Below are 12,572 nucleotides of genomic sequence, written 5' to 3'. Positions count from 1 at the left end.
TTTGAAAGACAAAATACTTCCTGATGATGCTTTTATAACAGGAACCAAGACTAAATTTTTATTTCGTTTTTGGTTTTTGTTGTTTTGGGTTTTTTTGTGGACAAAACATAGTGAATCTTGCCTTTATGCTGAACAGAATAGCTACAAAAGCACAGTTCAGCTCCCAGCCTGGAAGGCAGTCTATCTGACCAGAATAATAGGCAAGGATCAGCTCACTCACACATAAAAAGTAACTGAAGCTGCATTAGTCACCCCCAGAAGAACACACTGAGAAACCCAGTGTGGTAGAAAAGGGACTTTGTGTTCTCAGAGAAGTGAACCCAGAGAGCTCACTGATCAGCCTGGAATTTCCTCTTCAGATGCTGCTGGAGTTAATGGCAATGTTAAATTTGAGAGCTGATTTTTAGTTTAAAAAATATAAAAACAATGTTATTTTAATTCTCATAATGAGCTATGAAGAGCAGCTTAGCACCAACAACGTTTCAAGTCAGGGTGAACAAGAAATCATTTTGTTCTAGTCAAACTGAATTTTTCCTCTGATTTTTTTTTGCTTCTGTAAGCAAATCAAAATAATCAGTCATTTGCACAGCTCTACCCAGTGCCCTTAGGAGGTTTCACTGTAGGTAATTACATTCTGTTGACCTAATTTCCTAATGAAATTTCAGTTAGGGAAATCAGGGACAATACCTTATCTGTGCTACAGAATTGCTTTGCATCATTGAGAAATGCATTCTCTGGAATAAGTGGGAACCGGTCAGTAGGTAGTGAAGCAATTTATAACATACATGAACAGAAAATCAATAGTAAAAAGAACACAGATCCTCTATTATAAAGAAATATGCTGAATCTAAGGCTACTCTTTCAAATGGTTGAAACAAACACAATCTCCTAGATGACCACTGAGGTCACATGTTTTCAGCTCTTGTCAGGTTTTGATTGGGAAGACGTCTGAAAGCAGGAGGAAAAAAAACCAGAGACACTGCAGAGTATAGTCTTAAAGACAGCTGAATTTCAAAACTTGTTAAGCTTTCTGGGTTCTTATTAAGATTTGTGGGTGTTGGTTTCATTGATAAAATCCTGAGGGCTGGTCTTAACTATCAATTTAGAGAGTTGTGTCAGTGGCAAAATAAAAATAAGGAAGCATCAGCACTTCTCATAGTCACCTACTTCTCATAGTCATCTCTTTGCTGGATTTATTTTCATGTCTCCTTCACAGAAAACCAGCATTCCAAAACTGAGCATAGATAATACAAAGGAATGCAACCACCGACACATTTGGTTTGTCTTCTTTGCTTCCTTCATTTCTGCTCCTTTGTTTCTGAGGGAATCAAACCAATGGTGATTCTCCTTGAATTCTTTGTATTGCATTTTTTACCTGCTTCAATATTCCAACCTTCCCTCTTATTTCACTATTTTTACTGAATGAAGCAGAAAAAATTACAATTAACTACCACCCCAAATTCTTCCCTGAATATTTTTGATAAAAGAATAGTTAAAGGAACTACCCAAAAAGCTCACTTGTCCTTGAATCTCAGTACTTTTTAACAGCAGAATCACCATTTGCTTCTAAATCCCAGCAGACTTGCCTCCATTAGAATGCTAAATATCACACCAGTAACACCAGTCCCTGCAGCCGTATAAGGTCCATTGTAGCAGATTTTCAAGACGGACAACAAAATATATTGTTTAACCTGTAGTAAAGAGAAATTAAAAGTCTAATTACGCAACATTACACTTTATACTCACACAAAATTTATTTCATCAGATGAGCACTCAGAAGTTCAAATATGTTCCAAGAAAATAACTACACTGAATTTGGTTGTGTGAGAAGTCCACACAGCCCCAGTATCTTAAGTAGGTTACAAGCACCCACAGTGCCCCATGAGAAAAACTGCACTAACCTTAGGAGACAGTGTATAAGGCCCCCACTACCAGACTTTGGCTCCCAGACTGCCATGGATGCCTCAGGCGACCCTCACAAACTGGCCAACCTTGATCCTACAGGGGAACCTAAAATTCCTCTCAATCTGATGAAATGATAATATATTCCTTCTTTACCCTCCAGACTCCAGCTCCAAACACAAGCAATAGGCAGCAAGCAGACACTTGGAGAATTCAGTAGCTAGAAATACCAGCACTTCTGCTACATTGTTATGTGTTACCTTTAAATACTGCCACTCTCCAACCCTAAAGGAAGAGAAGACTGGGAACCCTACACCAAATTCTGCACTTCTACAAAAAAGAAAATGCTTCTCTGTGGCTACCGGGAAAACTGTGAGAAGTTATGACGAACTGATTTTGGTGACTTTTAAGCTTCAGATATCCCAAAATACACAAAAATTCAGTAAATATGGTTTAGGACAAGGCTCAAAAAGTAGAATTCCCAGAGGTTTCTCTTCCATAAGCTTAGCAAACTTTATCCTAAAGTATGTTCTGATATTCTGCTCTCACTACCCTGTTTGAACTCTACTTCAGGATGTAGAGTTATTTATGACTCACTTGAAATACTCACCCAGCGCTGCTATTATCCATTAACTATAATAATTTTATTCCTTCTCCTAAAATTGTCTCCCCTCAAGTGTATTTACAAAGAATTATACTTTATCCTGCCTCAGCACTGAGAACAGACTTGATGTTAGATTGTGATTCCATGCTATTTCTTCTATCCAAAAAAATGCTGAGTCTTCACCTATGTCTCAGCTATGTGTAGCTATCTTCATGTCAAGGGAAATTTTATTTGTTCCAAAATGAACAATAATCAATGGTTACTTTCAAACCTACATCAGAACTTCTCTGAGCAGCAGGTTTGTATGTACTTTTGCTCCTAGAAAACAACGAGTCCTTTCTTCATGATCATCTCACGTAATAATCATTCCAACTCCCTTTAGTAACAGATGCTGCAATGTGACTCAGTACTGATCTGAACTGTTCGTTCCCCCCTCCAGTTCTTCTCTCTGTACAATGTAGTGATTGGTCACCACTCTGTTGGATTTCAGGTCCTGATGAATATTGCTATTTCTTCCTGTGTTCTTTACCTATAGATTTTCCTTCCTTGCAACTCCTCAATTCTGCTGCTTTTCCTTAGATATTTTTTTAACAATAAAGCCTGTCTTGATCTTGTTTCCGTGTTCAGCCACTGTAAGCCCCTTCTTTAATTTTGCTGCTCCTGTACAACAGTATTCTCCCCCCCAAAATTCTCAGTTTTAGTTGCATTTCCAATCCCTGGAGCTGTGCTTCTAGAACCTCCACCAAGTATAACACTACATCTATTAAAGTGCAACAAGAAGCTCCAGGGTGATGTAGAATGCATACTTTCTAAATCTGAACATCTTTACTAGTACTAGTTTCAGCATTTCTATCATTGCCACCGTTTGTCATCCTACTGAAAGGAAAATTGGACAAATCCCTATGAAACTTCCTGTTCTGCAGAATCCAGCTGTTCTGCTTAATGGTTCAAAATATGTGTTCACTTGATCTTCTTAGTTGTCTGCATAAACATACAAGAAGAAACTATTTCTGTCATAAATTAAAAAGAGAAAAAGAAAATCTAATCTACAGAAGATTGATGGAGAATGGGACAGGAGAATTCCATGTCACATATCCACATCATCCCAGTATATGGGAAGCACAAAATTTTCTCATGAAAACAGATGAGTAAATCACAAGACTGCTAGACAGCACATGCTTCTGAGCCTGTCTCACACTGCAAAGTTGCATTACATATGCAGAAAGGAAAGCCTATAATAACCAGTAAATCTGATGTGCTGGATGCTGTGGGCACTTTTGACTGCTCCAGTTGGCCTCTGCTTGACAGAGGAAAACCTAAGATTTCTTTAGACTGTCTTGACTCTCTGAATAGTTTCAGACAGTTGACATTTTATCTCAAAGCAACCTGCCAGAAAACTGTTAGACTCCCAATTCCCAAATACCTTCACTTTCACTAAAACAGACAGATAAAAAATTTCAAGATAGCCAAAATCCATTAATCAGCCAGTAACACAGCAGCACGGTTTTTCTCTTTTTAAAACATGAAAATATCAGAGCTTTACAGATATTTTACCTCACATCCTTGTTAAGGAAACAACGGGTGCCCCGCTTGACTCCCTACTCACCCCACTCTCAGTCAGACAAGTTTTCCTTGCTGGCTCAGCCCCAGGTTTCCCATAGTCTCAGACCTCTGGTGCTTTTAAGTAATTTTATCATGATACAACACAAAAGATGCTCAAGCTGGGTGCCTCCTCCTTAACATCTTCTACAGCCAGAAACTAGAAATTCATTTGACTGGAAAAGTCCCAGTGGGACATAACATAAACCTGATAGGGCCACGATAATGGTGTCTAAAGTCACGCTGTGTGTCTGGAAAAACAATTTCAGGTCATTTTCTAAAGTCTTGTTATTTATCTTAATCTGAACAAATTTGATAATAAGTTATGCTCCTGAACAGTCACATTTTCTATAATGAGATATATACTGTATATTTGCTACTTGTAAGTAGTGCAGTCACCCCAAATCCACGGACAGAAGTGCTGTGCTATACCTGACTAGTAAGTAAAATGCACAAATGAATATAGACACCTAGTGCATATATTTTAAACACACAATACTACTTAATACTCACACTTAATACTCTAGCACTGTAATAACAATGAAATCTTTTTATAGTTAAAAATAACTTGGTATATTACACAGCTTGAGATTTTTATGCTACAGGCTGGCAATTGAAGGGGAAAAAAGCATAAAATGTAGACTCATTTCATAAGGGAGCAACATGCTGAAACTTGACTGCTTTCAAAGATAAATTTAATACAAATGCAATTTGAGTTACAGTACTTAATGCAGTTGCCAAGTAATTTCTCATTTTCAGTAACAAAAATACTTACTAAATTTTCGTAATTAAATTTTGTACCCTGAGCTCCCCATGCTTTTTTCCTTTCTGTTTGGTTCACCACTCTGAAAGATGCTCTTTGTCCCACACAAACTTCCTTCAAACCTATAAATCAGCCCCAGACTTTGGACAGGCTTGGCTTTATCACCTCTTGCACCATTTCCTCTTGAACAGCTACCCTAGTCACTGTGAGACGCTGTACTTACACAGACCGATGATCAAATCCCTCCAACAACACCAAAGTTTCCACAGCTGGGAGATTCATTCCCTGCCTCTTTTTAGAACATCGAGATAGAAACAGACTCCCATTCAGAACAGAGTTTGCAGTTCTCTCTTCTCTGTGTAAGGGCCAAGGAGGTGTTGGCCCACAGGAAGAAGAAAAATAAAAGCTTAAATGCCAAAATGCTTATTATCATGCTGGCCATTTATGAGCATGTTACTAACTCTCAGGAGTCACAATGGCAATGATACTAAGGCAAATGCTAACTGTGGTAATTCTAGACATAGCACGAACACTGCTGTAGGTTTAGAAGACTTCTATCTGTTCTGGGCTGTGAACGTTGTCTCTTCTGGTGCATGAAACAGAACCTTCCTTCGGCTTTGCCTTCAAAAGACACAAAATCTATTGTTTTATCCCTATTTCATCTACATTACCAAGGGAAAACAAAAGAAAAAAAAAGAAAAAAAACAAAAGCAAACCCAAACAAACCAACAAACATATTAAAAGGAGTCAGCATATCTGGTGGAAAATATAGAAGTTTTAAATGATGTTGAAAGCAAAAACGTAAACAAAAGCTGTCTGGAGGAAATATGCTTTGCATCTGTACTGTCTAGCTAACAATATGTCTTACTGTCAGGAAAGTAGTATATTGATCAAATCTGAATCTCATTTGGATAAAGTTATGCACTTTTAGCTATTAAATTTTCTTGTTTCGTGTTCCTTTCTTCTTTGTTTCGTGAGTTCTTTTACTCAGAGTTTGGATTAAAATGCAGGAGACGCAGAGGTGTTCTTCGGACTCAGATGTTTATTATTTCTTATCTATGGCACAGCTGCACAGAATGTGCCTCTAAGTTAACAAGGTGAAAATGGCCCCCGAGTGCTACCTTCCAAGGTCTTTTAAAGCCCAATCTACCCAATTATGGAATGCCAACTAATTTATTTTTAATTATAATCCAGTAACTAATCATTCATGTTCCGCACTGCGGGTTTTTTGAACCAATACCAGACCACCCAGATTTGTGAAGAAGGAGGAAAGAAGAACTAACCTACACCCAAAATCTTCCATCTTGTTACATATATGTATTACTATATCACATAAACCTAAATTTTCTACATCTCTACATATTCCACCCAGCGACGTAACAAATTTCTTTTTATCACACAGCAATAATCTCAGTGCTATCACATAATTTGGGAAGCCTTTCCCAAGGCCTCAGGTCAAATGCAGTGTACTTGTGAGGATCATTACCTGTCAGCACTGAAAGACTGAAATTCTCTAAATTCAGGGTTCCATCATTAGCCAACCATAAACTGATGCTGAACTTTAGCATGGTGCACCAAAAATTATTGCCAATAAAATGCAGTTAAAACAGTGGCTAAAATATGACTTGAACACTAGCTGGACAACAGAACATACTTCCAAAAGTGCTTTTGTGAGGTAAACAAGGGAAACCGGAAAAGGAAAAAATACAAATCCACTTGCTGCTTTGGTAATAAATGCATGAAGTTTTGAATTGACAAAAGAATTCACCTAGGAAACTACTTTCCCATAAATAACAGAGGGACTTGCAGGCTGTGACTGTTTCCATCATTCAGAGACTAACGCCAAAACGCAAAGCCTTCACACCACTGCTTTGTCTTCAGCTAAAACCTGTTAGAGCAATATAAATGAAGTTATTCTGTACCCAAAGTAGGCTGCTAGACCTAATGATCAGGCATGCTGCTGTACAGCTTCTCACAGCCTCCTTCAGGTAGATGAATTCCTCTGTTACTTTCAAAGTCTTGCTCATGGACAAAGACGAAGCCCACCTCATACATATAAGTGAAGCCAAGAGTTTATTATTAGCATAGTGAAAATCTTAAACTAATTCAAGAAGCACTGTTAGTCTAGATCTAACTTTTATAGAAAAACAAGGAATACAGCAAAAGTCGCAATTATAGGAATAGTACAATTAAAATTGTCTATCCCTTTCCCTGGTGTTACTCTAACTCCATGCTTCTCTGGGTCCTCAGGTCAATTGTTGCACAGTGGTGTTAGTGATGGGTGTTGTTATGAGTTGTCAGCACCTGTACTCCTTCATCAGGAGGGATATGGTGCTCCTGCTGATGGATTCTTCTTCCTCCTCTCTTCTTCCTTCCCCTTAGGAAGCTATATATATCTGTGTTTTCTAACACGCATTTATTCCTACTCTTTCTTCAACTGGTCTGCAGCTCCAGGTTATATTTGAATTTACTATAAATGGTGCCACATATGTGTGTTAGATACTATCTATTTGTTCTCTTCATTAACACCTAAAACCAGTTTTCTCAAGCTCCAGGTCTGCATTTTTACCTTTTACTGAGCTTTTTATAGCACGGAGTCTTCAGTGCCAAGATTTTGCCCCATCTCTTATCATCCTGCACCTACACTCCTCTAATGAAACATCCTGTGCCTCCACTCTTCATATCTCTGCTGTTCTACCAAGCCTTTGTTACTGCTCCTGTGTAGACTAAAGTTGTACCACACAAACTAGATTAAATCAGATATAAATGCTTGGTTAAGTACAAAAACTGCTGTCAGAGCTAACTCAAGTAAAACAGGCAGGTTAAGGAAAGTTTGGACAGAGCAGGCCTGTCAAATCCCAATCATGAGGCCTCGCAAAATCAGGACAAAACTTACAGCTTTGTTACCAGCAATGGCAACACCCCATTACAGGACTACAAGGTCACATTTCCTCACAGGAAGTGTTCTGTGCTTTCCTAGCTAGGTCCAGTAACCAAAGCCCAGGCCTTCTCCAGCAGAGGAACAGTACCCATGAGAAGTCAAAATTCAGAGCAAATAAACTACACCAGAGCTAAGCAAGAATTGGATAGGACAACCGTAAAAAATCAGAAAAATATTTTGATTTGTCCTTAAATACAATGTTCAGAACTTTTGACCAAAAATTTCAGACAAAATCAAGTAGTAAAAAATGAATGTATATATGTGTGCAGGTATAATAATGATTCTTTTTTATGTGCATGTTTGTGAGAGCAAGCAAGTGCACGCACACATGCATGTGTAATGAGGGTGGAACAGCACCACCGGGGGAAGGTGGGAGTACACACAAGAGAGAGAGAGAGGAAGAGGGGGAGCGAGGGAGAGAGATGATTGCAAGAATTTTTTTCCTTTTCTAATAAGCAATCTCCTGAAAATAGAAACAACTGCAAATTCATTTTTGCTAAATTTGTCCTTTTCAGTAGGAAAAAAAAATGCCCTGGCCAAAAATATCTACAGCTACAGTGAATCTGGATTAAGCATGAGTGGTATCTTTTTCAAAAAGACACTCTGCATCTCATTTCATGGGCCTGTTGCCTGGTATGTCAATACTGAAACTAGATACCACAGACCATTGATTTCACTAGGTCTACTCATGTGAATTAAGAGATGAGCTAGTGGTCCCAAAGGTACTTAAGTATTCTGCCATACTTATGTCATGGCACTAATGTACCATATAGACTCACATCAGATTTTTTTTTCCAGAAGGTGTGAGAAACTGATGCATCCATTTTCTAATTTTGTGATTATTGTCATTTTTCCAATAGAGGTTGTGGATAAATTCTGCTCTGCATAAGGTAGATGTAAATACATAGTCTCTCAAGGAAACGTATTGTATCTCCATGGAAATCTATAGCTGGTGTGAAAGAAAGTCAACTCCAGTCTTAAAGTTTTGCCTTTTTTTATTGAAGTAATATTGCTCTAACAATTCCCCCTGAGGATTTCTGAGCAGACCTTAACTTCTCCAAGTATCTATTCCAAAGCCATGCTGAAAATCCTACAGGACAATGACTGTGCCTTATGGAGTAAGAGTCTTACCCTTCCATCTAATTCCCCACAGCAAGTCTTGTAAAACCCCTGTGGAGGGGGGGCCACCACCAAACAGAGCCACACAGTTATGTCATTAGCCTCCTTCGAGAGAGACACAGTCCCCCAAGAGGCCAATTCATGGACTTTCAGCAACTCTCCTACTTCGCTCTCCAGAGAAGCTGGAACCAGCCTTTGCTGTCCAAGATGTTTCAATCTTCTTTATAATACAACAAATGGAATTAGTCAGAGATTCCAAGACCACAAAGCTCCAATTTCTAATGGATGTACTGAACATAAATCTCTCGTGGAAGATGATGTCTTTTAAAAATATGAATAGCAAGAATTTCCACATGTAAAAATATGGTTAAGAGTCTCTTTTCCAAATAAATATTTCCTCAAAAATATGAAGTCAGATACTGAATTATAAAACTACTTTTTCCCCAACAGAACCTTTGAAGAGATAGATGACTACCCTCTGATTATCCATGAGTCCTACTAATAAAAGGCAGAAAAGTCTCTTCTAGTAAAAACACCCACTCATGGCCAGCAATGTGTTTTTAAATAAGGCAATTATAAGAACCAGCTTCATTTAGATTATGTTAGTGTAATGAAGCAGAATCCTTATTCATTTTTTTAAATCAATAGCTCCTTCACTTTCACTCTAAATGTATTTAGAACCTAGAATTATTCACTCATTAGTATGAGGTTACTGAAATGGATCTGATGGCAAATGCATTTTGTGCAGATCTTACCTCAACCCTAAAAGTACAGTCTCCAGATTATCTTACTTCTGTGACAGAGCTTGTGCATTTTACAGAAAATAGGCCTGCCCAACATCTAAGTAGAAACTGTAGTGCACTCGATTAATTTCCAACCATGAGAATATCACACAGTGCATATTTGACCAGGAAAGCTGAACTCAGCAGAATTTAGTAAGGGCGCCCTGTGGGCTGTGTGAGAACCAGTCTAGCATATTTATAACACACATTTCTACCTAGCGAATCCTACCCAAAGGAGTGTTAGTTTGTGGTCAAAGAAACTTCAGTTTTGATATAAGCAATCCTCCTGTTACTACAGCATTGCCCAAAAAAGATAAAATCCCACTATTTCCTACTCTGAATCTTATGTGATTCCTCTGAGGGCCTAGAAGAATTCATCCATCAAGATGTTGAGACAAGAATCTACACACTTCCTCTCTGAAAAGGCTAGCGGGAAAGTATTGGTTCATATTGACTTAAGGTTAGCAATGCAACTCTTCACTGATGAAGAGAATAATAAAATGAGGTAATAGAAGCTCTTAGCAAGATAGTGTAAGGCCTTTCTCAAGAAACCATGACTTAGATGACTTGACTAAATAATCAGTTGTTAACTTTTTGCTTTTGCAGGACTGGGATTTCTTTATCCTAAAAGCAAATTCTGCAAAAATGCTTTCTTAAAGAGAGTTTTTTAATGCAAGGCAGGTGATGAGTTGATACAGTAATTGTTAGCTGAATAAGTTTCTTCTAGTCTAGTCGGTTTTCCTAGACTATTTCACAGAATCACAGATTTACTTTTTCCCCCCACAAATGTCCAGTAACTGGATATTTAATTCATCATATATTTTAATTTTATTAACAAAATTTGCTTGAAAAGAAAATGAGGTGAAAGATGTAATTAATTGAGTAATGTACATAACTCAAATGGGTCTCGTTTACAAGTTAGTCTAATGCATCATTTTGTGGTTTTCCTACCACCCGCCATTCTTTTACAAGGAGACAATGCTTCCCAGTCACCTTGGGAGACACTAGGGTTTTATTGCAAGAACATGTGTATTAGATCATACATACCAAAAGAGAGTATAACCTACGCCGTCATGCACTCTCTCATGCAATGCATAATGTAAGTTGAAGGTTCATGCTGACCTGTAATCACTTGCTACAAATTTAGGTCTTCCTGCAACAGCAAGCTCCATATAGGTTGATTACTTCACCTGCCGTACTCAGCAGAAGGGCCTAATTCTGTTTTCAGAGATGCACGCACAAGTGTCTTATTTTAGGTAGCGATATATGCATATACTAACAGCACAATCATATTTAATTTCCTGATGACATGACTGTTATGCTATATTGGAATCAGTAGCTAAGTCAACTCAGTAAAATGGTACCTTATTGAGCACATGAAAGTCTCTGATCACATTTTTGACAAGAACATTTCCTATTTTTGTAGAAAATTTTACTACAACTGTAGTAGAATTGTAGTTCCATAGGAAACCAGATTTGTTGACATGTATTACCTTTCTACTACAGAGCACTACTTAAAAACATTAACTCTTTTTGCTGTAGCATTAGCTGAAGTAAATGTAGACTTATGTTTTCTCTAAAATCTACTACCACCAACTGATATCAAGGGAGATTTCCTTAATATCTACTGACAATGTCTTCAGCATTCTCTAGAAACATGTCTCATAGAAATTCAGCCTCAGAACAAAAGGCCAAGCAATTTCCAAGACATTACACAAAAATTGACATTTGGGATATAATTTGCAACATAGCGAGTAGAATGCATTTTGTGATTTCTCATGAACCAAAGCTTCAAAATCACTGTCAATAATTCAAAAGTCCAGGCTATACATAAAAGATGTCCATAGTGGTAGCCTGTGTAAGACCAAATTTTCTACTTGCATCAGATGAAACAGAGAAATCTTAGCATGTTAAGCTTCCTTTGTTATTTCATTGTTGTGACATCTTCAATGACTTCCCGACAAGAGCAAGTTGTATGCAGCCTTGACCTGGAGAAAGCACAGCTCTTGTGCTCAGTGGGAGCCGTGCCCAACCATGCAAAGGTTGAATTCAGCTCCTGTACATCCTCCCCCTTGTCTTCTCTGAAATAATTATTTTCCAGGATTACTCAGGCAACAAAGTAGCACCATATAAACATCTATTTTCCTCTCTTTTTCTTACAGTTAGAAACATTTGCATAATGAAGACCAAGATCTCTTTGCAAGCATTCCTGGTAACTTAAAAAACCAAGTAGAACTTAGTAAGGAAAGTGAACAGCTTACTGGCAGAATATGTACCCAGTTTCCATTAGCAGGATAGAAAAAATGAAGCACAACAAAACTAATGCAAATTCCACTGTTAATAGAGGATATACTGAGATTAGAAGGCATGTTATGTCAAATAGAGGCTGTACTCTAATTTTGTACAGATGGTCAATTTAATACATGTTGTAAAAGAAAAATTTAAAAGCAGCTTAAGGCTTTTATTAAAACAGATCACGAAATGCTCCCTATCTTTCAGTCGATAATCTCTTGCACATATGAATATAAGGCATAACAGCATGAGCATCCTAACTATAGATTTACAGAAAAGAGGCTCCATAAATTTTATGAAGTGTAGCCTAATATTACAGTGCAATAAAATACCAATAACTGAGACAAAGTTATTTCTCCTGACAACTGTTAAAAAAATAAAATAAAAAAAGCAAGGAAGCAATTATTTTCATAATAGATCTTATTTGGGATGTTCATACAGTTCTTCTGTATGAAAAGACATGAAGTTCAATTGTTACTTTTATCTGTTCTGCAATATGACAATGCAAGTTCGTTCCATTTGAAAATTCTCTCCTAAAAACAACATTCCCAGGACCAAAAGAATCCGTAC

At 37.6% G+C, this 12,572-nt stretch overlaps 1 protein-coding gene across 3 annotated transcripts in view; it reads right to left on the bottom strand.

Annotated features, from left to right (window-relative positions):
* PTPRR (protein tyrosine phosphatase receptor type R) overlaps window positions 1-12,572 on the bottom strand; it is a 140,914-nt gene that overhangs the window by 127,343 nt on the left and 999 nt on the right. The gene's annotated exons all lie outside the window — the stretch shown is intronic.

This window comes from Corvus kubaryi, unplaced genomic scaffold (genome assembly GCF_017639235.1).
Source record: "Corvus kubaryi isolate FWS band 111438036 unplaced genomic scaffold, C.kubaryi_AGA036_p1.0 137, whole genome shotgun sequence".
Classification (NCBI taxonomy): domain Eukaryota; kingdom Metazoa; phylum Chordata; class Aves; order Passeriformes; family Corvidae; genus Corvus; species Corvus kubaryi.
Note: the sequence above shows the minus strand (reverse complement) of the source record. Positions and strands in the feature narration are given on the sequence as shown.